The sequence below is a fragment of the Podarcis vaucheri genome, assembly GCF_965113315.1.
Source record: "Podarcis vaucheri genome assembly, chromosome: 16".
In the NCBI taxonomy this organism is placed as follows: Eukaryota; Metazoa; Chordata; class Lepidosauria; order Squamata; family Lacertidae; genus Podarcis; species Podarcis vaucheri.
The window spans coordinates 28,748,701-28,774,866 of record NC_138754.1 but is presented as its reverse complement, the minus strand read 5'-3'; the positions used below and the strand labels follow the sequence as shown (position 1 = coordinate 28,774,866).

At 46.2% G+C, this 26,166-nt stretch overlaps 4 protein-coding genes and 1 long non-coding RNA gene across 13 annotated transcripts in view; 1 reads left to right on the top strand and 4 right to left on the bottom strand.

Annotated features, from left to right (window-relative positions):
- Positions 1–23,144, top strand: part of LOC309521170 — a 78,661-nt gene extending 55,517 nt beyond the window's left edge. Inside the window, exon 3 of the long non-coding RNA XR_014214515.1 lies at positions 23,132–23,144. This is a non-coding gene — a long non-coding RNA (uncharacterized lncRNA). The remainder of the gene's footprint in view (positions 1–23,131) is intronic.
- Positions 1–26,166, bottom strand: part of LOC309521129 (immunoglobulin lambda-1 light chain-like) — a 627,875-nt gene that overhangs the window by 277,629 nt on the left and 324,080 nt on the right. The gene's annotated exons all lie outside the window — the stretch shown is intronic.
- LOC309521111 (immunoglobulin lambda-1 light chain-like) overlaps positions 1–26,166 on the bottom strand; it is a 603,006-nt gene that overhangs the window by 289,001 nt on the left and 287,839 nt on the right. The window lies entirely within an intron of this gene.
- The window catches only part of LOC309521126 (immunoglobulin lambda-1 light chain-like), a 593,187-nt gene that overhangs the window by 298,758 nt on the left and 268,263 nt on the right, over positions 1–26,166 (bottom strand). The gene's annotated exons all lie outside the window — the stretch shown is intronic.
- The window catches only part of LOC309521127 (immunoglobulin lambda-1 light chain-like), a 593,349-nt gene that overhangs the window by 306,760 nt on the left and 260,423 nt on the right, over positions 1–26,166 (bottom strand). The gene's annotated exons all lie outside the window — the stretch shown is intronic.

Genomic DNA, 26,166 nt, shown 5'->3' with positions numbered 1-26,166 from the left:
GTGCACAGGTGAGAAGAGTAGGATGAGCTACCTTTCAGACAGTACCTTAAACACAGAATGGTCTCAGAGAAACTAACAGTCTTCTTCTTTCCCCAGTCTCCAGTGCCCAGATTGTGGTGACTCCATAGGCGCCGACTCCATGGGGCTTGAGGGGGCCCGAGCCCCCTCAAAAATTCGTTTGGGGGGGCTCAGCCCCCCCAATAATCTCGGGCGGCGGTGGGCGCGTCCGCGGCTTTTATAGGGCGCCCGGCGCGCACCAGCTCGATAACGGGCACCGGCGCGGCGGGGGGCGCCGGGCCGGGGGAGGGGGGCGGCCGGCCTGTCTCCTTGGCAACCCCATTGAGCAGCGCCGGCTCCCCCGGGAGGGCCATCCCCCCGCGCCGCCGATCGCCAACACCGCCGACGCTGTGGCTGCCCGAGCCCGAGCCTGAGCCCGAGCCCGACCCGGAGCCCGAGCCCAAGCCCGAGCCTGAGCCGAAGCCCGAACCCGAGCCCGTCAGTCAGTCAGGAAGGAAGGAAGGAGAAATGGGGAGGGAGACGAGGGAGGAAAATTGCGCGCAGGGTGAAGAAAGGAGAAGGGCGAACGAGACGAGCTTCCAACCCAAAAAAGGGCTGGAAGACTGGGAGGATGAAGGATCGGGAAAGAAAGCGACGCCTTCCCCACCCGCGACGTCGCCCGCTTGTCATTGGCAGCGCAGCGGGCACCCAGAGGTGCTGGGCACCGGCGCAGGGCCGCTCCGCAGCCGCGGAGGACAGCTGCGCGGCTAGCAAGGTGCGCCGCGTAGAGCGCGGCCCTTGTGTGGCCCGGTGGCCAGGCAAGCTCGGGCGGGGACCCCCATGCGAATCTAAGACGGGAGAAGAGGGCAGGGCAAAGGGGGTCCCTTCCCCAACCTCCGGCTCTGAGACTTCCCTGCGCCCCAGAAAAGCGAAAGGATTTTCTCTTCTTCTTTTTTTATAAATATTTTATTAAGTTTTCAAATACAAAGTTAGAAACATACACTGAAGAAAAAAGTAAAAGAAAAAGAAAAAGAAGAAAAGAAAACCAACCATGCAACACATTTTTTATATAACTAACTGGACTTCCTCGCATCTCCCTTACCCTGCATTCTTTATAATAAAGATATCAGCAAATTATTACCTTGTTTCGTACCTTATTTTGTACTTTTCAAATACTATACCTCTAAATTTAACATACTTTTCATCAAATACTATACCTCTAAATTTAACATACTTTTCATCAGTAACATACTTTTCATCACTTATATCTTAAATTAAACATAGTATTACCTTAGATTTTGACCTTTTCTTACTTAAAATATAATTTCCTGTTTCCCAAATCTAATTGCTGAAGCTATAGTTTCCAAATCGTGTAAATTTTTAACATTCATACAACTTATATTGTTTTTGTAAATAGTCCTTAATTTTTTTCCAGTCCTCTTCCGTTGTTTCTTCTCCCAAATCTCGGATTCTGCCAGTCATTTCAGCCAGTTCCATGTAGTCCATCAATTGCGTCTGCCACTCTTCCAGTGTGGGCAAATCTTGTGTCTTCCAATATTTTGCGATAAGTATTCTTGCTGCTGTAGTTGCATACATAAAGAAAGTTCTATCCTTCTTTAACACTTTCTGGCCAACAATGCCCAAGAGGAAGGCCTCTGGTTTCTTGGGAAAGGTATACTTAAATACCTTTTTTAACTCATTATAGATCATTTCCCAGAAGGCCTTCACTTTTGGAAAAGTCCACCAGAGGTGAAAGAATGTCCCTTCAGCCTCCTTACATTTCCAACATTTATTATCAGACAGGTGATATATTTTTGCAAGCTTGACTGGGGTCATGTACCACCTATAAATCATTTTCATAATATTTTCCTTCAAGGCATTACATGCCGTGAATTTCATTCCGGTGGTCCATAACCTTTCCCAGTCCTCAAACATGATGTTATACCCAATATCCTGAGCCCATTTTATCATGGCTGATTTGACTGTCTCATCCTGAGTGATTTTCTCTTCAACCTGCCCTCCATCCTCTTGCAGAAAACTCTTTGCCTGCCCTGCCCGTATCTCGTTTTTGCTTTTTAATTCCACACACGCACCCTTCGGACTTCGTGGCAATCGGGCGCGCGGGTGCGTTTCCTAAGAGAGTGAGGACCCCCGCCTCCTCCCCACCTGCTCCCTCGCCAGCCAGCCAGCCAGCCAGCCGCGTGCCCTAGCCGGAGAGCCCCGGCCGTCCCCGTCGCGCAATCGGCTGGATCTCCCTTCAGCAGGCCGGGCTCACAACTCGGCCCAGGGACCCCCCAGCAGCGGATCTCCGGCTCAGCTGAAGAATCCGGCAACAAGCCCCCTCCTCCCCAATCGCTCCGCCGAAATACACTCCAAAACCCCCCAGATAGGCCGCCGGCCGCCAAGTCTAGTGGCGCCCTGAGCGAGGGTCTCTCCCCAACACCGCCACCTCGAACTGCGTTCTCCCGGCTACCCGAGCGAACCAGCGGCAGGACCCCGGTATGGGCCCCCCCAATATTTTTTATAAGTCGGCGCCCCTGGGTGACTCAGGAGCCTTCTGTGTCAGCCTCTCCTGGACAGACGGTTAAACTCTCCTGTTCCATGAGCAGTGCAACTGTGAGAAGCTATGGCCAGTCTTGGTACCAGCAAAAGGCTGGCAGGCCTCCCTGGTTCCTGTATTATTACTATAGCAGTGCAGCTGCCGGCTCTGGGGACCTCAGTCGGTTCTCCGCTTCTAAGGAGGCTTCCCAAAATACTTGGTATTTAACCATCAGCAACATCCAGGCAGCAGATGAGGCTGATTATCACTGTGCTGTGTGGTATCGCCCAGGTAGCAAGTTCCACAGTGATGCAGTCCTATGAGGAACTGAGACAAAAACCTCTGAGTGCAGATAAAAGGCCCTTTCTGTCCAAACACCAGGCTTACAGTGAGACTCTCTGCCAAATCAGAAGCTGTGTCCTTATTTTCTCTGTGTGTATTTTTGTGTGTGTGAATGTGTGTAGAGACTTGGAGGTGGGGAATGTGAATCCTGGGGGTTGAATATGCTCCTCTGGACCTTTCAATCTGACCCTCAGGTCTCCCCCCCAGCCACACCCTTCAGCTACACTTCAAAGAGTAGGGGAGCTTTCTGACTCGCTGTTTCTTCTTCATTCGAAATTGGGGGAATACACCTTTTCTCCATCCCTACCTGCTTGAAAATTTCTCCTGCTGCGCTGTAGCACCCTAAGGTGCACCGATTCATAGTCAGCCTCACATCTTAACCCTTTTGTTGTGGTATATCAGAGGTGCTGGATTTTTTTCTGGAGAGTGGGAAAAGGCAAAGGCATCATTTTCCCTCCCTTTCCTCCTGAAACCTCCCTGGGTGACATGAAGAGGGAAGGCTTTGAATTGCAGGAAATATAGTCATCCCTAGTATAAAATCTTAGTGACACTAGCAAGCCAGTTCCCTCAGTCATCCTCAAATTCCCCAGCAACACAAACAAACAAACAAACAAACAAACAAACACACATCATTCGGACTCCATATCTCAGAGGTCTTTGATTCGATGAGCTCAGGTTATTTTCCAGACTGCTTTGTAGGGTTCTTGTTGTCAGTGGGGTTTTTTTCCAGTTTAATTTCCAAATTAGTTTGGTAATTCTGGCGTGAGGGGGCACCAGTCAGGAGAAATCATTGTCTCGATTTTGGATGACCACAGTTCACTTCCAAACTGGCAGACATGTGGGCCATTCAAATACCGCATGAGAGCAATTGATATGCCGTTTCACTTTGGACCATGAATGAGATGGATTGAGTCTGCTCCTGTTTCACTGTAGTTGACACCCAGCTGGACGATAAGCTACCCCAATTTATTACCCCAATGAGTAGCATGAACATGTGGACCAATTAGAAACCAGTAGATTTCCATAAGGGGCGGGGCATGGAAGTTGTCTACTTAAGTGGGACAGAATCAAAAGCAGGCAGTGCAGGGCATCTTCTAAGCAACTTGTCTGCATTTCCCATACATCTCAGTGTGTTTTATCATGGCTGGGGCATCTCTCCTTGTCCTCCTGGCGACATGGTGCACAGGTGAGAAGAGTAGGAAGGGCTACTTTTCATCCAGTACCTTAAACACAGAATGGTTTCAGAGAAACTAACAGTCTTCTTCTTTCCCCAGTCTCCAGTGCAGAGCCTGTGGTGACTCAGGAGCCTTCTGTGTCAGCCTCTCCTGGACAGACGGTTAAACTCTCCTGTTCCATGAGCAGTGCAACAGTGACAAAGTATTGGCAGTCTTGGTACCAACAAACACCTGGCGGCCGTCCCAGATTCCTGTATGCTTACTATAGCAGTGTAGGCGCAGGTTCTGGGGACCTCAGTCGGTTCTCCGCTTCCAAGGTGGCATCCCAAAATACTTGGTATTTAACCATCAGCAACATCCAGGCAGCAGACGAGGCTGATTATCACTGTGCTGTGTGGTATCGCCCAGGTAGCAAGTTCCACAGTGATAAAAGGCCTTCTTTCCCCAGTCTCCAGTGCCCAGATTGTGGTGACTCAGGAGCCTTCTGTGTCAGCCTCTCCTGGACAGACGGTTAAACTCTCCTGTTCCATGAGCAGTGCAACTGTGAGAAGCTATGACCAGTCTTGGTACCAGCAAAAGGCTGGCAGGCCTCCCTGGTTCCTGTATTATTACTATAGCAGTGCAGCTGCCGGCTCTGGGGACCTCAGTCGGTTCTCCGCTTCCAAGGAGGCTTCCCAAAATACCTGGTATTTAACCATCAGCAACATCCAAGAAGCAGATGAGGCTGTTTATTACTGTGCTGTGTGGTATGGCAGTGAGAGCAGGTTCCACAGTGATGCAGTCCTATGAGGAACTGAGACAAAAACCTCTGACTGCCAATCAAAGGCGCTTTCTGTCCAAACACCAGGCTTACAATGAGACACTCTGGAGAATGGGAGCCAGGTAAGCTGAGCCTTGCCTACAAACTTCAGATTGGGTGCCATTATCATCTGCCTCCACCACGCCCTCCAACATTTCTATGATGAAAATAGGGACCTCCTATTCCATAATACCTTCCTCATCTGACTGGGTTGGCCCAGTCACTCTGGGCAGCTTCCAACATATGCAAGATTGAATGTATTATGTAATAACTGGTACGCTGTTTCTCTCTCTAGCCAGTGTGGTGTAGTGCAGTGTTATTCAACATTTTTTGGGCAAAGGCACACTTGTTTCATGAAAAAAATCACGAGGCACACCACCACTGTGTGTGGAGAGGGAGATGTCAAAGCCCCGCTGCTCTCTATGGGGAATCGGATGAGAGCAGACCGCCTGTCCGCTCTCATCCGATCCCATCTGATCTGATCCCCACCCAGGACGGATGGGAAATAGGGTGGACACAGTCCGGCGCCCGCCTAGCGGGCGAAAATTTGACTTTTTTTAAAAAAAAAAAACCTTAGGCTTATTTTTACTCATGACAATATTTGTTAAAAATATTACATCTGCCTTTGAGAAGAGAATCATATTTTTATAATGTGGAAAAATAAACTCTACAGACATCCCAAATTGGCACACAGGTGCTTTAAAATAACATCCTCTCACAGGATAATTCCAAAGGGGTGCTTTGGTCCCACCCTGTTTACCCAATTATTCTTTAAACACACTGGACTGCATGAATGGGTATAAGACGAGAATACCTAAAAGCAGTAAAATGTTTATTTTCTTAGGAAAAAAAGAGGGATTCAAACTGATTGTGGTCACAACATCCATCTGTTTAACCTTGAAGTCCCCCCCCCCCCCGCGCGCTCTCCTTCCTCGGCGCCTCTCGCTCCCCGGAGAGGCTGCCCAGCGCGGGGCTCTCGCCGTCTGCCTGCCTGGCTGCCTGCGAGCTTGGCGGGCAGCGCCTCCGTCCGCAGCGCCCACCTCGCAGCTCTCGAGTGGCGCTCACCCGGGAGGACACGCCGGAGCCCGGGAGCTTCTTCCTCCGCCCCCCGGAGCCGGAGCGCCGCTTGGAGTGCCGAGGAAGGAGAGCGCGCCGGGGGGGACGACTTCAAGGTTAAACAGATGAGAGCCGCGAGGCGGGCGCTGCGGATGGAGGCGCTGCCCGCCGAGCTCGCAGGCAGCCAGGCAGGCAGACGGCGAGAGCCCCGTGCTGGGCGGCTTCTCCTCGCCGCCGCCGCGGCACACCAGGCAACATCTCGCGGCACACTAGTGTGCCGCGGAACAGTGGTTGAAAAACACTGGTGTAGTGGTTAACAGCGATAGACTTCCCCACTCCTCCACATGCATGCTTCCCTGCTCCTCCACATGCAGCTGTTGGGTGACCGTGGGCCAGTCACACTTCTCTGAAGTCTCTCAGCCCCACTCACCTCACAGAGTGTTTGTTGTGGGGGAGGAAGGGAAAGGAGAATGTTAGCTGCTTTGAGACTCCTTCGGGTAGTGAGAAAGTTGGAATATCAAATCCAAACTCATCTTCTCTTCTAAGCAGTATTTAGAGGCCACTACAATCTCTGCTGAGTGGATGCACAAGATTCCAGAGGTTCCAGGCCCTTACTTGGGTGTAGTGGATCCCACCTCTAGCCACCAATAATATGTAGCAGATCCCAACACTTATCACCAATGAGTAAAGCGGCAGACTGACCCTGATACATGCCCCCTATTAAATATAGTGCACACACCTCACTGTACACTGATTGATAAAAAGTTTGACAAAATTCACACAAGTGAAGGGCAGAGGTTGAACAAACAAGAGAAGAATTATTAAGCAAAAAGGAGTTTGGGGAACAAAGCAGGTCAGGAAATGTGTTCTTTCATGTAGAAGTTAACTTATTTACTTTCTTCAGTTATGGTCAAATAAACTGATGCCCTCACATTGCAGAATGCGACAGGGCCCCTAGAGGGCAGCCTTGCTCTAAAAATACTGGAACGAATGAAATCAGTCTTGTGCAGGAAACTGGGGAAGGATGTTGGGGTATAAGATTGTATTGTATCTTGTATCTTGTATTGCATTTGTCAACCAGATTCATGATGATGTTGCAAGCTACATCTCTCATGCACACTATCCTGGCATTAAGAGTGCTGTTTCCTTTACATTCTCTTGAACGTACCCCAAGGATAGGATAATGGAGAAGCCACAAAGGGAGCTTGCAAGTATGGCTGGAAAATCACACTGTGCCACTCCTATGCATAGGGGCAGTCTTGGTGGCCAATCAACAGGGAGTGAATTTGCATAAAGGGAGCATTCAGTGGCTTTGATGGGCTTTAAGAGGAAGCTGTCTGGGTTCATCCTTAGGAAGGAGAGTTCATCACCCATGTCCACCATGGCCTTGTCTCCTTGTCATCTTCTCATCCTGGTCTTCGCTTATTACTCAGGTACTGAGATGGGTACCTGCCCAATTTTAGATCCCTTTTCCTATTCTACAAAATAGGCATTGCCATTCCATCGGGCACATCTTGATCTTGGTTTGGGGGGCCAGGTCATTTGAGCTGATTTGAGTGGAGGGGCTGATGGACCCATGACTTTGCCTTGAGCTGGGATATGTGTAGAGAAGATGCTCATTTGGACCTATAGTGTCCAGGCGACCATTTCTGCATGCATCCCCACTCAAGCCAAGGTCATTGCATCCACCAACCCCTTGGTCTTCCAATTATTTATCTCTGCTTATATTTCACCCCCTTCCAGGTTCTGTGGCCCAATACGTTCTTAATCAGCCACCATCAGTCTCTGTATCTCTAGGACAAACTGCAGAATTCTCATGTTCAGGAGAAAGGGTTAATAAGCACTATGTTCACTGGTACCAGCAAAAACCTGGTGGCATCCCCAAGGCAGTTATATATAAGGACAAGGAAAGACCTGCTGGGATTCCAGAACGATTTTCTGGTCGCAGCAGTGGAAAAACAGTCACCTTAATCATCGCTGGTGTTCAACAGCAAGATGAAGCTGATTATTACTGTGAAGGATGGGATAATGTCACTGCCTCTCGGCACAGTGGTGTGTTCAGAGGGGGAAGCAAGACCCAAACCTTTGGTCCTCAAAGGCAGTTGCAGCTGCCACATCTTACCAGGTCTCAGGTGGCTGAAGATGCTTCCTGTTTTCTTCCTGGAGACTTTCTCCACTCGTTGAGGACCAGCTGGGTATTTCTGCTCCATTGGCTGTGATGTTGTTACCATCACCCTCTGACCTTGAGATGAGACAAGCAATACACTCAGAGGTGGCTGGAGCATATTGAGGGTGATGAAGCAGAAGGCAGGGAGACCAATGATGTTTAAAATACAGTGGTACCTCTGGTTGCGAACGGGATCCATTCCGGAGCCCTGTTCGCAACATGAAAAGAACACAACCCGCGTCTGCACGTCTGCTCACGTGCGGGTTGCAATTCGCCGTTTCTGCACATGCACAGTATGTCATTTTGCGTGTCTGCACATGCACGAGTGGCGAAACCCAGAAGAAAATACCAGAAGCTTTCCTTTGGGGAATCATAGGGACAGAACTACCTAAACTTATTCATGTATGCTACTACAGAGGCAGCAGCGCTACTCACCCAAAAATGGAAAGAAGCAGAAGTCCCAGCAAAGGAAGAATGGATACAAAAACTTATGGAATATGCAGAAATGGTGAAACTTACTGGAAGAATAAGAAATCAAGATAACAAACTCTTTATAAAAGAACGGAAATAATTTAATAATAATTTATTATTTATACCCCACCCATCTTGCTGGGTTTCCCCAGGCACTCTGGCCATCTCCCAAGAGAATATTGTTAGTATTATTTTTTTTAAGTGAATAAAACATCACACATTAAAAACTTCCTGAAACAGGACTGCCTTCAGGTGTCTTCTAAAAGTCATATAGTTGTTTGTTTCTTTGACATCTGAAATACCGGAAGAATAAGAAATCAAGATAACAAACTTTTCAAAAAAGAATGGAAATGGTTTATTGAATATTTACAGATAAATTGTAAACAGATAAGAATATTGGCAGGATTATTGTAATAACCTGCAGTTTCATAAGAGTATATATTTCAAGAAGATGAATCAATGAGCAAACTAAGTTAATTTGGATACGCAGAAGATATTAAAAATAAATTTAAGGAACCAACCGCAGAAAGGGGGGGGAAGGAAGTCAAGTTTTGAAAGGTCGAAATGATTGTAAAATCAGTGAAATGTATGAACCTGAAAAGTATAAATAAAAAAATTGGGGAAAAAGAATGACATGCCACCTTCCATTCATGTTTCCCTACGGACCAATCAGAACAGAGCTGATTAACATGGAGGTGGAGCATCTCTACAAAGAGGAGTGATTTAAAGACTTGTTTCCATATTCACCCACACTGTCCTGGGTTCCTTTTCTTTCCTCATTGCAGATTCAGATTTCAGCATGGTTTGGGTTTGCCTTGTTAGCCTGCTGGCTTTTTGGTGTGCAGGTGAGAGAAAGTTATGTATACATGAACACTGTCGCTGCGATAAGCGTTCCTAATGCACCCAGCGTGAATATTCTTTCAATATTCTTTTCTTCCAGGGTCAAGTTCTCAGCCTCTGCTATCTCAGCCGGTGTCAGTTTCAGTGTCACCAGGAAACACAACCACACTTTCCTGTTCCTTGAACACTGGATTCAGCATTGATAGTTTTGCTGTGTCCTGGTTTCGGCAGAAGCCTGGGGGTTCGCCAGAGTACCTCTTATTCTATCATACAGATTCTATCAAGCACCGAGGCTCTGGAATCCCCTCTCGTTTCTCCGGTTCCAAAGACCTCGCCAGGAACAGTGGCTATTTAACTATCTCTGGAGCCCTGGCAGAAGACGAAACTGATTATTACTGTGCCACATTTCAAGGAAGCACATGGCACGGCGACGCAGTTCAAGGGGGAACTGAGACAAAAACCCCACACATTTGTTCTCCTTGAGGAAATCAGTCATATACATCAATGCAGAGATTTCACCAGAACTAAGAGAACAATTGCAATTGTCTCAGCTCTTTCCCATTTAGAAGGTGGCCTTGCTTCCGAAATTTTGCCAGACTTGGCATTTGCCCCGGCCTTGCTGGGTATGACGTTTGCACCTATTTGGTGTGAATGAGATGGCAATTGTCTATCAAAAACTTCACTCTTGTGGCTTATCACCCCAACAGCTACTTATTTTGGGTTTTAGTAAAGCAAACAGTCTAATTTGTCAGCACCTAAATCAGGCATGAGGGACGCGGGTGGTGCTGTGAGTTAAACCACAGAGCCTAGGACTTGCCAATCAGAAGGTCGGCGGTTCGAATCCCGGTGACAGGGTGAGCTCCTGTTGCTCAGTCCCTGCTCCTGCCAACCTAGCAGTTCGAAAGCACGTCAAAGTGCAAGTAGATAAATAGGTACCGCTCCGGCGGGAAGGTAAACAGCGTTTCCGTGTGCTGCTCTGGTTTGCCAGAAGCGGCTTAGTCATGCTGGCCACACGACCTGGAAGCTGTACGTCGGCTCCCTCGGCCAATAAAGCGAGATGAGCGCCGCAACCCCAGAGTCGGTCACGGCTGGACCTAATGGTCAGTGGTCCCTTTACTTTTTACCTTTAAATCAGGCATAGGCAAATTCCGGCTCTCCAGATGTTTGGGACTCTAATTCCCATCATCCCTGACCACTGGTCCTGTTAGCTAGGGATGATAGGAATTGTAGTCCCAAACATCTGGAGGGCTGGCATTTGCCTATGCCTGAACTAAATGACAATGAGCATCAGAACAACTTGGCCACAATAAGGAAATTTTGCCCATGTTATGACTATTTTTCCACCTTCCATTTCGACTCTCTGGCACCCTATCAGCATCACCTAGCAAAAATATAGGCACACTTTTACTCTCTCGAGATTGAATGTATTGCCCTCGGCTGTACTTTAGGGACGATTCCAACAGATCCCACACGAAAAACGCTTATGTCCCTGTGGAGATGGCAGTACTGAATCGGTGGCGCATGCCCTGCTGGCTTGCACTCTTTATAAAGATTTGAGGAATGAGGCTATCGCCCCTCTTTTATTGTCCATTCCGGGTCGCCCAGCCACTGCCACAGTGTCCGTTCTCTTGGCAGATCAAGATGAGCAGGTGACAGCAAAGGTTGCAAGGTTTTTAGCTGGGGCAATTAGAATAAGATCCACTACTTGACTATTGATTCAAAACCCTAAAATGCATTTTATATAATCGACTTCTTATTTGTATTTGTATTTCTATTGTTTGTATATCGTATTGTTGTTTTATTGCTATGGCCGATGGCTGACGCAAATAAAGATTCATTCACTCAGATGGCAATGCTCTAGTCTAAAGTGCACATCTGAGCGAAAATGGTGCACAGAAATACACAATACTCCTTGCTTTGCAGAAAATGCACATTTCAGACAAAATGGCATTGATGAATATGTTTATTTGGAGAAATTTGCACTGAAAGATGGATGAATTTTCATGAGGGTTTTTATAAATGAATGATTTTTTTTTATTAAAAAAGTGGAACTGTGGAGAAGCATCAATTGCACCATGGAACCACCTGTGGCATGTCAAGGGCCTCTTTATGTAAAACTACTTCCTGCTTGATTTCCTGTTTTCAGGCTACTTTCACTCTTCAAAGCAATTTATGTAGATACTGATTTCTTTCAAAGAAGGTATGATTTAAGTCATGTCTGCAAACCAGACAAGAGGAATGCACAAACCCGCACAACACTTCATTTCCACGACCAATCGGGCAGAGAAAGCAATCCCAGTCTGTCCATAATGGTTAGGATTTGACAGATGTGTTGCCCCACCCAGCTCTGCTGAGCTCTGATGGGATCTGCCAACAGGGGATCTCTGCCATTGTGGAAGTCTCCACAGCATCCACCAAAATCGATCACTTGGTCCTGTATACCTGAAGGAGTGCCTCCACCCCCATCGTTCTGCCCGGACACTGAGGTCCAGCTCCGAGGGCCTTCTGGTGGTTCCCTCGCTGTGAGAAGTCAACTTACAGGGAAAAAGGCAGAGGGCCTTCTCAGTAGCCCTGTGGAACACCCTCCCACCAGATGTAAAAGGAAAAACATCTACCAGACTTTTAGGAGACATCTGAAAGCAGCCCTGTTTAGGGAAACTTTTAATATCTGAGGACTATTGTATTTTAATGTTGTGTTGGAAGCCACCCAGAGTGGCTGGGGAAACCCAGCCAGTTGGGCGGGGTATAAATAATAAATTATTATTATAAGCAACCAACGAACATTCTCATGAAGCCAGCAAAGACTAATGCATCTTGCTGTATAACTTTAGAGTGTCCCCGATTATGGTTCACCCATAATGAAGCCAAAGCGAAGCACCACTCAGCCAGGAAGGGCACCCCCTGCTTTTAAGTAGACTCGCGATCACAAGGGCCAATCAGATCGCAGCAGATGAACCTGAAGGCGGAGCTTAGGTGCGGATATAATGTGCGGTGCTTGCAGGGAATGTCTACTGTTGTGGGGGTTGTTTGTTTTTTCTCACTGGGGTTCAAAATCTTCTCATCATGATCTGGCCTTCTCTCTTCTGCCTTTTGCTGATGTGGTGCTCAGGTGGGAGCTACAAAAACGTTTGCTAAAATTGCTAACCTTTGTTTTGCCTTTAGGAACCTATTCTAGCAGAAAAAAGGGGAATCAAAATATCAACAATGATCATATCCTTTTCCCCAGGTTCAAGCTCTCAGCCGACATTGTCACAGCCAGCATCAAAATCAGTGTCTCTGGGGAATGAAGTGAAACTTGCTTGTGCTGCGAGCAGCACATTCACTTTCAACAGCTATGTGCACTGGTATCAGCAGAAGCCTGGCGGCCCTCCGCGATTCCTTTTAAGTTATTTCTCAGAATCTTACAAGAACCACAGTTCTGGGCTTCCTGATCGTTTCTCCGGGTCCAGAGAAGCCTCAAGCAAAACTGGGTATCTAACCATTGCGGGAGTCCTGGCAGAAGACGAGGCTGAATATCACTGTGTATCGTGGCACAATAAAACAGAGTGCACAGTGATGTGGTCTGATGGGGAACTGAGACAAAAACCTTCTCTTCGGTCTCAGAGGAGAAACTGCTCTGTGCTTGCAGGGGGACGATGCAGAGTTATTACAATTATTCCAGTTTAGACAGCAGCATCTTTAAACCCATTTCATCATTCTCCCAATAAAATATTTGAGGGGGCTGCCACTTGTCCAAAATTGTTGGGCATTGCCATTCAAATCGTGTGCTTGCACCACATCATAATATAATAATAATAATAACAACAACAACAACAACAACAACAACAACAACAACAACAACAACAACAACATTTATACCCCACCCATCTGGCTGAGTTTCCCCAGCCACTCTGGGCGGTTCCCAATCGAATGTTAAAAACAGTACAGCATTAAATATTAAAAACCTCCCTAAACAGGGCTGCCTTCAGATGTCTTTTAAAGATAGGATAGCTGCTTACTTCCTTCACATCTGAAGGGAGGGCGTTCCACAGGGTGGGCGCCACTACTGAGAAGGCCCTCTGTCTGGTTCCCTGTAACCTCACAATGAGGGAACCTCCAGAAGGCCCTTGGAGCTGTATCTCACCCTCTCAATGGGGGTGGAGAAGCTTCTTCAGGTATACAGGACTGAGTGATCGATATGAGGCAAGCCTTACCTCACTCCCCCCTTCCCAATATTTTATTCAGGCAGGCACCCCTGATTTCCACAGTTGTGGGGAGAGCTCACCCCATATTTATTTAGGCCTAATTGCATTATTGAATGCCTTCCTTTTAGGCATCTCAAAGTGATTTACGAAACAATGAAACATATTTAGAAACAATTCCCTTGGAGTACATAGTACGTTTAAGTTTTATTTTACCGCTACATTTTGCTGCAACTGGATAACAAAGAGATTGCCATTCCAGGGACCTGGTATTGAACTGTCAAGGGACGCAGGTGGCACTGTGGTCTAAACCACTGAGCCTCTTGGGCTTGCCAATCAGAAGGTTGGCAGTTCAAATCCCTAAGATGGGGTGAGCTCCCATTGCTCTGTCCCAGCTTCTGCCAACCTAGCACTTCGAAAGCACACTAGTGCAAGTGTATAAATAGGTACCGCTGTGGCAGGAAGGTGAACGGCATTTCCATGAGCTCTGGTTTCCATCAGAGTGTCCCATTGCGGGAGAAGGAGTTTAGTCCTGCTGGCCACATGACCCGGAAAGCTGTCTGTGGACAAATGCCGGTTCCCTCAGCCTGAAAGCAAGTTGAGAGCTGCACCCCATAGTTGGGTTAAGTCCAGTCAAAGGCAACTATGGGGTGCAGCTCTCAACTAGCTTTCACACACAGCATTGCCAGAGCCCAAGCAGAGGATGAGGCAGATTATTACTGCCAGGTGTGGGACAGCAGCAGCAAGCAGCACATCTCACAGTGACACAGGAAGGTCCGGTGGAATTGAATTTTCATGAAAGGAGGCTCATTCCTACTGCCTTGCAATGGCCACCCTGTGACCCCCACTTTGCCTTCAGTTGCATTTATTTTATTGCTACCTTCACTGCCTTCTTTCATAAGCGAATGTGAGTTAAGGGGATTCACTGCGGAAGATAACTTAGCCTAGGCTGCAGGAGCAGTGCTGGAATAGCTAACATATATATGCCTTGCCACAGAGTTGTATCTTGAACTACTGGTTTCTGGGAGCCTTATCTTCCATTTCAAAGAATCGTAGAATTGTAGAGCTGGAAGCAGCCCCCCCTTCAAAGTCATCTCATTAAGTAGTTGTCAATAAGCAGTCAAAAAATCCAAGCATTAACTCTGTGTCCTGTATAAAAAAACAAAAGAACAGCCCTCCCTTTTCTCTGTCCTGATCTCTAAACTTGGCAGACTGCAGATCTATCACGTACCAGTATGAAGTATACAGTGGTACCTTGGGTTAAGAACTTAATTCGTTCCGGAGGTCCGTTCTTAACCTGAAACTGTTCTTAACCTGAAGCACCACTTTAGCTAATGGGTCCCCCTGCTGCCACGCCGCCGCCGCCAATTTCTCTTCTCACCGTGAAGCAAAGTTCTTAACCTGAGGTACTATTTCTGTATTAGCAGAGTCTGTAACCTGAGGCGTATGTAACCTGAAGCATCTGTAACCCAAGGTACCACTGTAATGGCATTTCTGAAGTCCAGAATCCATAGAAGCTTATAGAAGTGTTCCAGAATCTTCTAGTGTGTCTGGAAGGTTTCTAAGGTTCCAAGGTTTTCAAGGGAACCGACATGCAGCTCAAATGGCGTCACTTGTTATCTATCTTTCAAGGTCCAACTGCTTCTGGGCTGCCTATAAATGCTGTCCGACGGGGTCTCAGGTGATTCTTACTTTCTCTACTGTTCTTTCAATCCCTTATTCTGGATTGATACTCATTTACTTGGAGTACATAGTACATTTTTATTTGCCACTATATTTTTTCTGCTACTGGATTATGAAGAGATTTCCCTTCCAGGGACCTGGTGTTGAACTGTCAAGCTTATTTTTGGCTTGGTAAACTCTTACTAATGAATGTACTGCATCCTGAGTGAACCTCACACCTTCTTGGAGCTGCTACTCTGCTAACAACCGCACAGGCACAGCGCTGGAGTCTTTGGGGCATGAATCCTGACAACTGGAACAGGTGGCATTATAGTAAACAACTCTAGAGGCCGCTGGTGATCTATAAAACACCCGAGTTGATGAGATCAGCTCGATGCAGCCAGACAGAGGAGACTTAGCCACACATTGTTGTATTATAGCACTACCCAGCCCTGTTGGAAATTCCTGGATTTTAATGGGGAAGGCGGATGAAGGGGGTTCACCCAGGTAGATAACTTAGCATAGGCTGTGGAGCAGCCATGTGGAGGGAGCAGCCCAGAATTCCTCACACATCAAAATTCACATGTAGATTTAAGGGAACAAAGCCTTGGTTACCTATTTCCAAAGGTGAGGAGAAGAGACATGGGCTAAATCGAGTAGGTGATGTGGAAATTGGGGTTTGGCTTTTGCTGCCCCACTTCCCATGGGACTTTGAGTCTCCTAAGTCCATGTTCAGTCAGAGAAAAATGGATGCCTCTAGTATGGGAATGTGAAGATTTATGAAAGTTTTATGAACCACATTCTTAGGAAGAATTTGTATAGAGTTTGGGAGAAATGTAAAAATATAATAATAATAATAATAATAATAATAATAATAAATATTTTTTTATTTATACCCCGCCCTCCCCAGCCAAGGCCAGTCTCAGAGCGGCTTACAAGCAATAATAAAAACAAGATGAATGATTACAACTTAAAAACAAAAATAAAATACAACATTAAAATAATGGGACATTAAAATATTAAAATGTAGCCTCATCGCAGGAGGAGAAGGAAAAGAAAAAAGAAAGAGAGGGAGGGAGGGAATCAAAGTCAAAACCTTTATTGCATTAGCATACAGCCATAGCAAAGTAAGACAATACAAAAAAATGCTAGAGACAAGCAACCAAGCAAAATTCAAGGCGATATTGCTGGCGTAATGACATTTAAATTACCCTAAGACAATAATGCAAAGATTTGGTTGCCAGCGCCAAAAATCTAATATGCGGATATATATAAAGCATAAAATGGCCCCAAAATAAGCTCGGCACATTGAGTTAAAAAAAAAAGTAATAAAAAGAATTAAAACAGGTCCAGGTCTAGGACACACTACCCTGTCAGAGTAGCCCTGAGTTTCAGAGCCTGCACTATGAAGATTGCCACCCCACGTGAAATTTGGGGATTTGCGTCCACAAGAAGCGATTTCAAACAGTCTTCCTTAGACGTAATGGTGGACGGGATCAAGAGGAGGAGCTTAGATCTTATTGGCTCATAAATAGGGCAGTAGAAGAAGAAATGTATGAAGTCCTCTACTTCATTCATTGTGCATGGACATAGACGCTGAGTAATAGGGGTCTTTGAGTAAATCCCCTGGAGGAAGGCCGTGGGTATAGAATGGAAACGGGCCATAGTGAACGCTCTTCTCAAATTGGGCTCCGTCAGTTCTATCAAGTAGTTGGCAAGTGATCTTACCACTTTCACTTTAGGGAGCCACATGGAGAGGCGGGCTGTGGTGGACTGTGCCCGGTCCATGGCCTCGTAAGAATTCAGGCCCGGATTTTATGTTGGTCCCAAGATGACAGCGTGTTGAGATCTGAGAGGGAGTAGCGTGCAGTAATAGTCTCCATGGCCTTGGACCATTTGTTGCTATGAGAACAAGTTAAAAAGGCTTGCCTGGCTAGTAGGGAACCTGGGGCATTGATTAATTTACAATAAAAACTAATAATTCTAATGTGGGCTCTCGCAACAATGGAGGGGAGGCCCAATTCTGTTCTTAACTGTGCAGCAACCGAGCCCTTGGGGAAGCCCAGTATCTTTCGTGCAAAAGAGTTTTGCAGAATCTCCAGCCGTTGTAGTGTTTTTAAATTCCACCCCCAGATTTCAACCCCATACAGTAACATCGGGAGGACTTTACTGATAAATGCTTTTCTGATTGGTGGAACCAACTGGCCGCCTTTTGCATAGAAGAATTTCTCCAAGGCTTTGATGGTTCTACGGGCAGCCAGGATGGTCATATTTAGGTGAGCTGACCAGCTAAGCCCATGCTGAAAAGTGATTCCCAAATACTTGAATGCTGAACAATATTCAATATAGTGGCCCTCAAAGTTCCAGAATGACTTCCGAGTTTTCGTACCAAAAGTAACAATTTTGGTTTTGGCAAAATTGATTTTGAGGGAGTTGGTATCACAATATGTCATGAGCCCTCTGAGCATGTTGTTTAAGCCCTGCTTGGTTAATGACAATATCACCATGTCGTCCGCATAGAGTAATATGGGGATCTTTTTTTATATATAATATTTTTATTGCAAGTTTCAAACAAAGAAAAAACACCAAACATATACACTACCTTCACCAAAAAGTAACAAACAAAGAAAAACATAAGTAAATAGAAACATAAACATAGAATAAAGAAAATCATAACTATTCATAACACATTTTTTATCACTAACTGGACTTCCTCACATCTCCCTTCCCTGCGTTCTCGGTGATAAAGTTAAAAACAGCAATTTATTACCTTATTTCAGTTCTTATTTTGTACTTCTCAAATATTATGTCTCAAAACTTCAAATAATTTTTATCAAATACTTATCAGCTTGATTTACACATAATATTACTTCAAGTTTCATCTTTTTCTTAAACATCACTTAGTCTCATATGTCTTTCAACTAAGTTGCTGGTACCATGTTATTTTCAATCGTGCAATTTCTTAGCATTCATACAGTTTATACTGTTTTTGTAAATAGTCCTTAAATTTTTTCCAGTCCTCTTCCATTGTCTCTTCTCCCAAATCTCGGATTCTGCCAGTCATTTCGGCCAGCTCCATATAGTCTATAAGTTGCGTCTGCCATTCTTCCAGTGTGGGCAAATCTTGTGTCTTCCAATATTTTGCGATGAGTATTCTTGCTGCTGTTGTTGCATACATAAAAAAGTTCTGTCCTTCTTTAACACTTTCTGGCCAACAATGCCCAAGAGGAAGGCCTCTGGTTTCTTGGGGAAGGTATACTTAAATACCTTTTTTTAACTCATTATAGATCATTTCCCAGAAGGCCTTCACTCTTGGACAGGTCCACCAGAGGTGAAATAATGTTCCTTCAGTCTCCTTACATTTCCAACATTTATTATCATGCAAATGGTATATTTTTGCAAGCTTGACTGGGGTCATGTACCACCTATATATCATTTTCATAATATTTTCTTTCAAGGCATTACATGCCGTGAACTTCACACCGGTGGTCCATAACCGTTCCCAGTCAGCAAACATAATGTTGTACCCAATGTCCTGAGCCCATTTTATCATGGCTGATTTAACTGTTTCATCCTGAGTGTTCCATTTTAACAGCAAGTTATACATTCTTGAAAGTACCTTAGTCTTTGGTTCTAACAATTCTGTTTCTAGCTTTGATTTTTCCACCTGGAATCCTATCTTTTTATCCAAATTAAAAACCTCCTTAAACTGGGCGTAATGTAACCAATCTCGCACCTTGTCCTTTAGTTTCTCCAAACTCTGCAACCTCCAAGTGTCTCCAACCTTTTCTATTATTTCCCAATATTTCGGCCATACGGCCTCCATATTGAGTCTTTTCCGAGCCTTAGCTTCCATTGGTGACAACCACCTTGGGGTCTTGTTTTCTAATAAGTCTTTGTATTTTGTCCAGACATTAAATATTGCTTTCCTGACAATATGGTTCTTGAACACTTTGTGAACCTTTACCTTGTCGTACCACAAATAAGCATGCCATCCAAAAGCATTGTTGAACCCTTCCAGATCCAGGACATCAGTGTTCTCTAGCAGTAACCAATCTTTCATCCAGCAGAAAGCTGCAGCTTCATAATATAACCTTAAGTCCGGCAGGGCAAACCCTCCTCTTTCCTTTGCATCAGTTAGTATTTTAAATTTTATTCTGGGCTTTTTGCCCTGCCAGACAACTTAGAAATATCTCTCTGCCACTTTCCAAAACATTCCACTCTGTCCACAATCTGTAGGGTTTGAAACAAAAATAACATTTTTGGCAACACATTCATCTTTATAGCAGCAATTCGGCCCAACAGGGAAAGTTTCAATCTTGACCAAGTTTCTAGATCCTTTTTGATTTCTGACCAACATTTTACATAATTGTCTTTAAATAAATTCAATTTTTTGGCAGTCAAGTTAACCCCTAGGTATTTCACCTTTTTAACCACATTTAAGTCTGTCTCTTTCTGAAACCTATCTGATTCCAAGGGTGTCAATTTTTTCCCCAAAACTTTGGTTTTTTGCTTGTTTAATTTAAATCCCGCCACCCGACCAAACTCATGAATCAGTTCTAAAACTCTTTTCGTACTAGATTCTGGCTCCTGTAGTGTTAAAACCAAGTCATCTGCAAAAGCTTTAAGTTTATACTGTTTGGCTCCGACCTGGAGTAATATGGGGATCTTGAGCTGTTGTAAGGAGGGGGCAGATTGATTTAGGGCCTTCATAGTTGTAACGATGTCATTGATATAGAAATTGAATAGAAAAGGGGCCAAGAGGCAGCCCTGTTTGACCCCTTTATTCAGAGGGAAAGAATCAGAAAGAGCTCCCAGAGGGCTGAATTTTACTCTGGCCGATATGTCATTATGAATTTCCATAAGAAGGAGGAGGAGTCTCTTATCTATGTTGGTGTAACTAAGCTTCTGCCATAGACTATAGGTCAGGTCCACAAAAGTCGCGTGTAGTTTGCAGTTGAACCTATTCAGGTATTTATCAATCAGGGTAAATAGAACCAGACATTGGCCAGATGTGCTATGACCTTTGCGGAAGCCAGCCTGTTCCAGGTGGAATAGCTTTGTTTCTTCTGCCCACTCGATTAATTTCTCTAGCAAGAATCTAGAGTAGACCTTGTATGATATGTCCAGCAGGCTGATAGGTCGATAGTGGGTCCCCCCTTTTTATGTATTGGGATGACTATGCTCTGTTTCCAGTTAGGTGGAATCTTAAGAGTAGCATTAATAGTGGTAAAGAGAGATGCTAAAATAGGGGCCCACCACGTCTGGTTCGATAAGAAAACCTCAGGAGGTATCATATCCTCCCCCGGGGATTTATCCCCTGATAGCATGCTAATTAGTTGTATACATCTCTCTGGGGAGACTGGCTCCCAAGTGGGCAAGGCAGATGCTGGGAGAGTGGAGACTACATTTACGTTGGAATCTGGGGCGGAATACAGCTGAGCAAAGTGAGAGTGCCAACTGGCTGCTGTGATGTTATTAACAATGAATGAGGGGGGTCTTAAACCTGCATTAATTAAATTCCAGAATTTCTTGTCGTCACGGGTTTTAATGGCCACTGACAGTGCCGTCCAGCGCTCTTTCGCAAAGAGCAATTTCTTATGTTGGAGCAGCTTCTTGTAGTATGAACGGAATTGAGCTAACTCCCTGATTTTGCTCTGGGTGCTGTCTGATTTCATATCAGACTGAAGAAATCTAAGCCTACTTCTGCACTGTTTGCATTCTTGGTCGAACCAAGTTTTGTGGCATCTGAATATAGACTGCATTTTTAATCAAGGCTTATATTGGCTTATATCTTGATCAGGTTCCTAAAATTAAATGGGCTTAGATTTTCAAAAGTTTCATGCCAGGCAGAAGACCAGCAGCTCACAGAACCTTGGTAATGTTTTCCTCCCAGACAAGGGGCCCCTTGATTGATAGCAGAAAACAATTCTCAAAGTCGTAAAAGCTGAAATTACAGACTGAGAACGGACACTGACCCTACATGTTATAAAAAGGGCAGAGACCAAACATAATTAGGAATGGGTAAATAGTAAATAAAACCATTAAACTTGAGCCACAGGACAAAAGGCCAAGGGCACATGGGAAAAGCAGCTGGCTGGAGAAGGGGGGAGAGTGTGAAAAGGGGAAGAGGCTTTTTCTCCTATTTTATTTTGAGGCTGTAAACTGTTTCTTCCTTTTTACTTTGAGGAAGTTTATCCTTCTAAAAAGCTACCTATGTTATGTATTAAATATATTGTCTTAAATGTAATTATTAAGAAATGCTAGATTCTTATTTCATATAGTTGTAAGAGTGGTAATTAAGTCAGTCACCAGTCTAGCCCCCCTTGTCAGATAAGAGACGCCATTCAAGCAGCCCTGATATATTAGTTGTCAGATATTTGTTTAGAAACCTTCAAATGAAGGAGATCTTTCAATGTTGATGTGAAACTCAAGATCCTTGACATATGTTTAAGATAAAAATTATTAACCATCTGTTTTGGAGGGCAAGGAAGGCAAGAGACACATGTCAGATATATTACTACTTATTTGTCATTTATAGATGTAACAATATATAGCTCTTTGTGTTCCATATAAGGACAGGAGGATATGGGTGTATCTCTTAGAATTAATTATAGCAATCAGCCAATAGGAAATCCAACCAGGCTGATTGAACAGAGGCAGCCACAGGAGGAGCAAAGGGGGCTGGATTAAGGGAATATAAGTGCTGGCCATAATGGCAGGAGGCCAGGCCAGAGCTTGGTAACCATATACCACTGTGCCTCTCATTTATTTGTCTGACAAATAAATAATTATTTTAATTTCTCTGTTGCTGCGTTGAATATTTCATTCCAGCTAAGCGTTAACCACAAGCAGGGTGCTACAGTTTGATTCTTCCAGGTTAGAATCGCACGGGAAGGTTTTGTAAGTGAAGGGAGCAAGTAGGCCAGAATTTGCTGGAAACTTGAGAAATGATTCACATTCATTGTTAACAGCTGAGCTTTCAGGGCTAGGATCTCAGGGGAATTTAGAAGGACTTTTATTTCTTGCTCCAAATAGATAGCCCACTTCTTACGTCCGGGGGCTAAGATCAATGAATTCTGGAGGTGGGGTGAGCTGGGAAGCCCCAGCAGTGAGTGGTGGAAGGAGATGGCGATTGGAAGGTGGTCGCTTTCAGTTCTGTTGAACACATTGAAACAATATGCCTTATCATTAAATGCCGAGGAGGACCAGATGTAATCTATAACGCTTGCCTCTCTAGATCCTAGAAAAGTATAGTATCCCCCGGACCAGTCTTTGGGTGTGCCATGCAAGCTATGCAGCCCGCAGTTTATGGTAAGCTCCAGCAGTGTGATGCCAGCCCTATTAATGATCTTGTCATGTGAATTCCACGTAGGAAACCAATCCTCTTCTATGAATAATTGCAACTTATCAGTAAATGAGCTTATATCTGCTCCGATTCTGGCATTAAAGTCCCCCATTATAAGAATCTCTGACTTTGGAAACTCAGCCACAAATTTATCAAGGATAAATCTTAAATCCTCCCAAAACTGATTTGAATGAGAAGAGGAGTAGGCAGATGGATTGTACAAGTTTACACATATGAAGTCCCCAGCCGAGCTATTAGTGATGTGCAGAGTTTGAATGCAATTACTCTCTAACCAAACGAGAGGAGAGGTATTAAGATGAAGCTCCTGCGAAACAAATGTTACCAGGCCTCCGCTAGGGCGCCCATACAAATGTGTTTTGGTCGCAGGAATCACAAAGGCGTCATAGCCCAGTAGGGATGGGGGGGATGAAGAGTCTAAGCACCAGGTCTCTTGTATGCCCATGATCTGGAATTCCGCTAAAAAATCTTTCATATCCCCGCCATCCTGTTTGGACGTCCATCCCGCCACATTCCAGGATAGCACATTGAAGCAGTTTGAGGAGGGACTGTGTGCTAGTCAGTTACTCTGGTTGCTGGCGGGAAAGACATTGCAAGGGGTCTGAGGCAGCGCCAGGTGTGATACAGCCGAAGGTATCGAAGGGGTGGTGATTTGATTGATGCGGCCAGCAGGGTCTTCAGTAAAACCTGAGGTGTCTCTTTGCGCAGTGGCTTCCTTAACGTTTATATATTGGCTTGAAGAGGTTGCGGATAAATGAGGTTCTACCAAAAAAGGTTGACTAGCAAATGACGAGGATATACAGTCATCTGCCTGGACCGCACTGAATGAGGACTCCAGGTCAGGCATGGAAGAATAGGACATTGACAGATTACCAGGATGAGGGGTGTTTGGCGCGTTGCTCTTTAAGGCGGAGGACGAGGTAGTTGATTGCAAATCTATTAGTAGAGGTGAAGGGGGTTTGCGCTGTGACGGTGTATGAGGAGCTTCCGCCAGGCAGACTGCCATATCATCCGTTATTGGAGTCCCAGTGATTGGCAGGGGTTTCTGGGGTGTTAGCCCCTTCATGACTGTGTTCCTTTGATTTAATAGGTTGCTATGACCAGGTTTTGAGGAGATTTTCTCTTGAAGTACATGTGTAAGTTGCTGCTTGAGTGTATCGAGCCTGTTTATAACTTCCTGCTGTTCTACTAATGGCTACTCGCCATAGGATGAAATAAGGTCCCTCTCCTCAGAGGCGGCCAGATGACTGGGCCCGCTTTGGTCATGCTTCTCTGTTGCTGGAATAGATAAACCAGGAAGCTTGGGCTGAGAGGGAGGGTGAGGTTCCCGGGTGGACAGCTTGGGTTTCAAGACTATGTCGCGCCTGTCTGGCGATCGGATACCTTTTTGTACGATGCTACGGAGAAGAGGTTTAATCCTGGTGTCATTAAAGACTCTCGTTGGGAAGATGCCCCAGGTGGCCAAAAACGCTTTACGCCTAACCAGTATGGAGGGAATTTTTGGTGACTGGAAGGAGAGCAGTACTTTTTGGAGCCGATGGTGGTAGTTCAAAAGTTTCACTGAACTGAGGTCTATTAGCAGAGGCCAAATCTGGAGGAGTTGCCTTAGATGATCTTTGACTTCTCTCGGGTTATTCCACCTTGGGGACCTGGGGTCACTACTGCGTATAGTAAGACATATTTTGTTTGGTTGTAAAATCAGAGATTGAGAGTCCAATCGAGTTTTTAAGAGGTGACCACCAGTACCACCAGTACCACTTTCATGTCTAAAAGGGGAGGTACACCTCTGTCCCTTTAAATCCCTCGTAGGCAGGGTGTGGTTGTGCTGGAGCTCTAGTAAATGGGCCTCAAGCTTTTGGTGGAGATTATCCACCTGCATGGAGATCCCATTTATGCTCTTAAAGATGCAGCGCAGGGTCCTGGTTATTAATTGGAAGTGTTCGAGTCCCATGCCAACACCCAGGGCCAGCTCAGACTCCCCCTTCGGGGTGACTCTCACTTCTTTGTCGTTATCATTAGCATTAGCATTATTCGTTGCCTTCGAGTTCACCCCCTCCACTTCTATGTCGGCTGCGAGGTCAATTAAAGGATTAAAACGATTGTGAGTTTCAACCGTGTAGTTAACTTCCTCGTTATTTCTGCTACAGTTAAGAAAGAAAGAATCAATCTTAGACTGTTTGGGCCTCGGGGGAGGCATTGCCTCATCCAGGTCCCTTGGCCGCTTGCCATGGCCCATAGTGGAGATTAGGAGAAATATTCACAATAATTGGAAGTATCTTAATGCACCTTGGAGAATATTGCAGGAATTGTAGGAAGCAGGGGAGTGGTGAGCGAAGAAAAAGTAGGTAAAGTTCGTTGCTTACTTACAATTCTCAGTCATTTGTCCGAGTGCCGAGAGACAGTTTTCCAGCATCTCAAGTCAGATTTTAAGGGCCAATGTCTATCAAAAACTTCACTCTTGTGGCTTATCACCCTGACAGCTACTCACTTGGGGTTTTAGTAAAGCAAACAGTCTAATTTGGCAGAAAGTAAATCAGGCATAGGCAAACTCCGGCCCTCCAGATGTTGGGGACTACAATTCCCATCATCCCTGACCAGCGGCGTAGCGTGGGTTATCAGCACCCGGGGCAAGGCAAGTAATTTGCGCCCCCTAACCCGGGGCAAGGCAAATAATTTGCGCCCCCTAACACCTAACCATGGTCATTAATACGCCAAGACGCGCGTCTTTGGGCGTCGCGGCGCAGCCTTCTCGGTCTCCCTCCCCGGCCCGACTAGTCCCGACGCGGCTTCTTTCTGGCGTGGGGAGGGGGCTTCTTTCTGGCGCGGGGAGGGGGCGGCTCTGGGACCAGTGCGCCGGCCTCCGGCGCGGGTGGGGGGGCCCGTCGGGGCGGGTGAGCGGTCTTGGCGCGCAGGCACTAGAGCGCCGCCGATGGCGCGTTTGGCGGGCTGCGCACGTCTAGACAGCGACCCGAGCCTAGGCGGCGTGGTGCTTGGTGCCGGAGCCTCCGCCCACAGCGCCCCGTCGGGAGACCCGGCCGGAAGGAGCCTCGAGCCGGCTGTCGGACGCAGTTGAAGCAGCCAGGGCGGCATGGCAGGCGGCGGCGGCTCCTCGGCGACTCCACGCGGCCAGCCCAGCGCGCTGGCCGAGCCCCGCAGGCGAACGCTGCCCGTCGGTGAGGAGGGGCTGCCTGGCGCGCCCTCCGTGGCCCTGACGCACGGGGACCGCGGCGAGTGCTGAGAGCCGCTGCCAGCTCGTCGGTTCCACGAGACATTGGGCTCTGCTACAGCCTGCGCCCGAGGCTCTTCGGCGACTCCGGAGGCAGCGAGCGCGCCCCCCCAGAAGTTGCGCCCGGTGCGGCTGGCACCCCTGGCACCCCCCACGCTACGCCACTGTCCCTGACCACTGGTCCTGTTAGCTAGGGATGATGGGAATTGTAGTCCCAAACATCTGGAGGGCCAGAGATGGCCTATGCCTGACCTAAATGATAATGAGTTTCAGAACAACTTGGCCACAATAAGGAAATTTTGCCCATGTTATGACTATTTCCCACCTTCCATTTTGACTATCTGG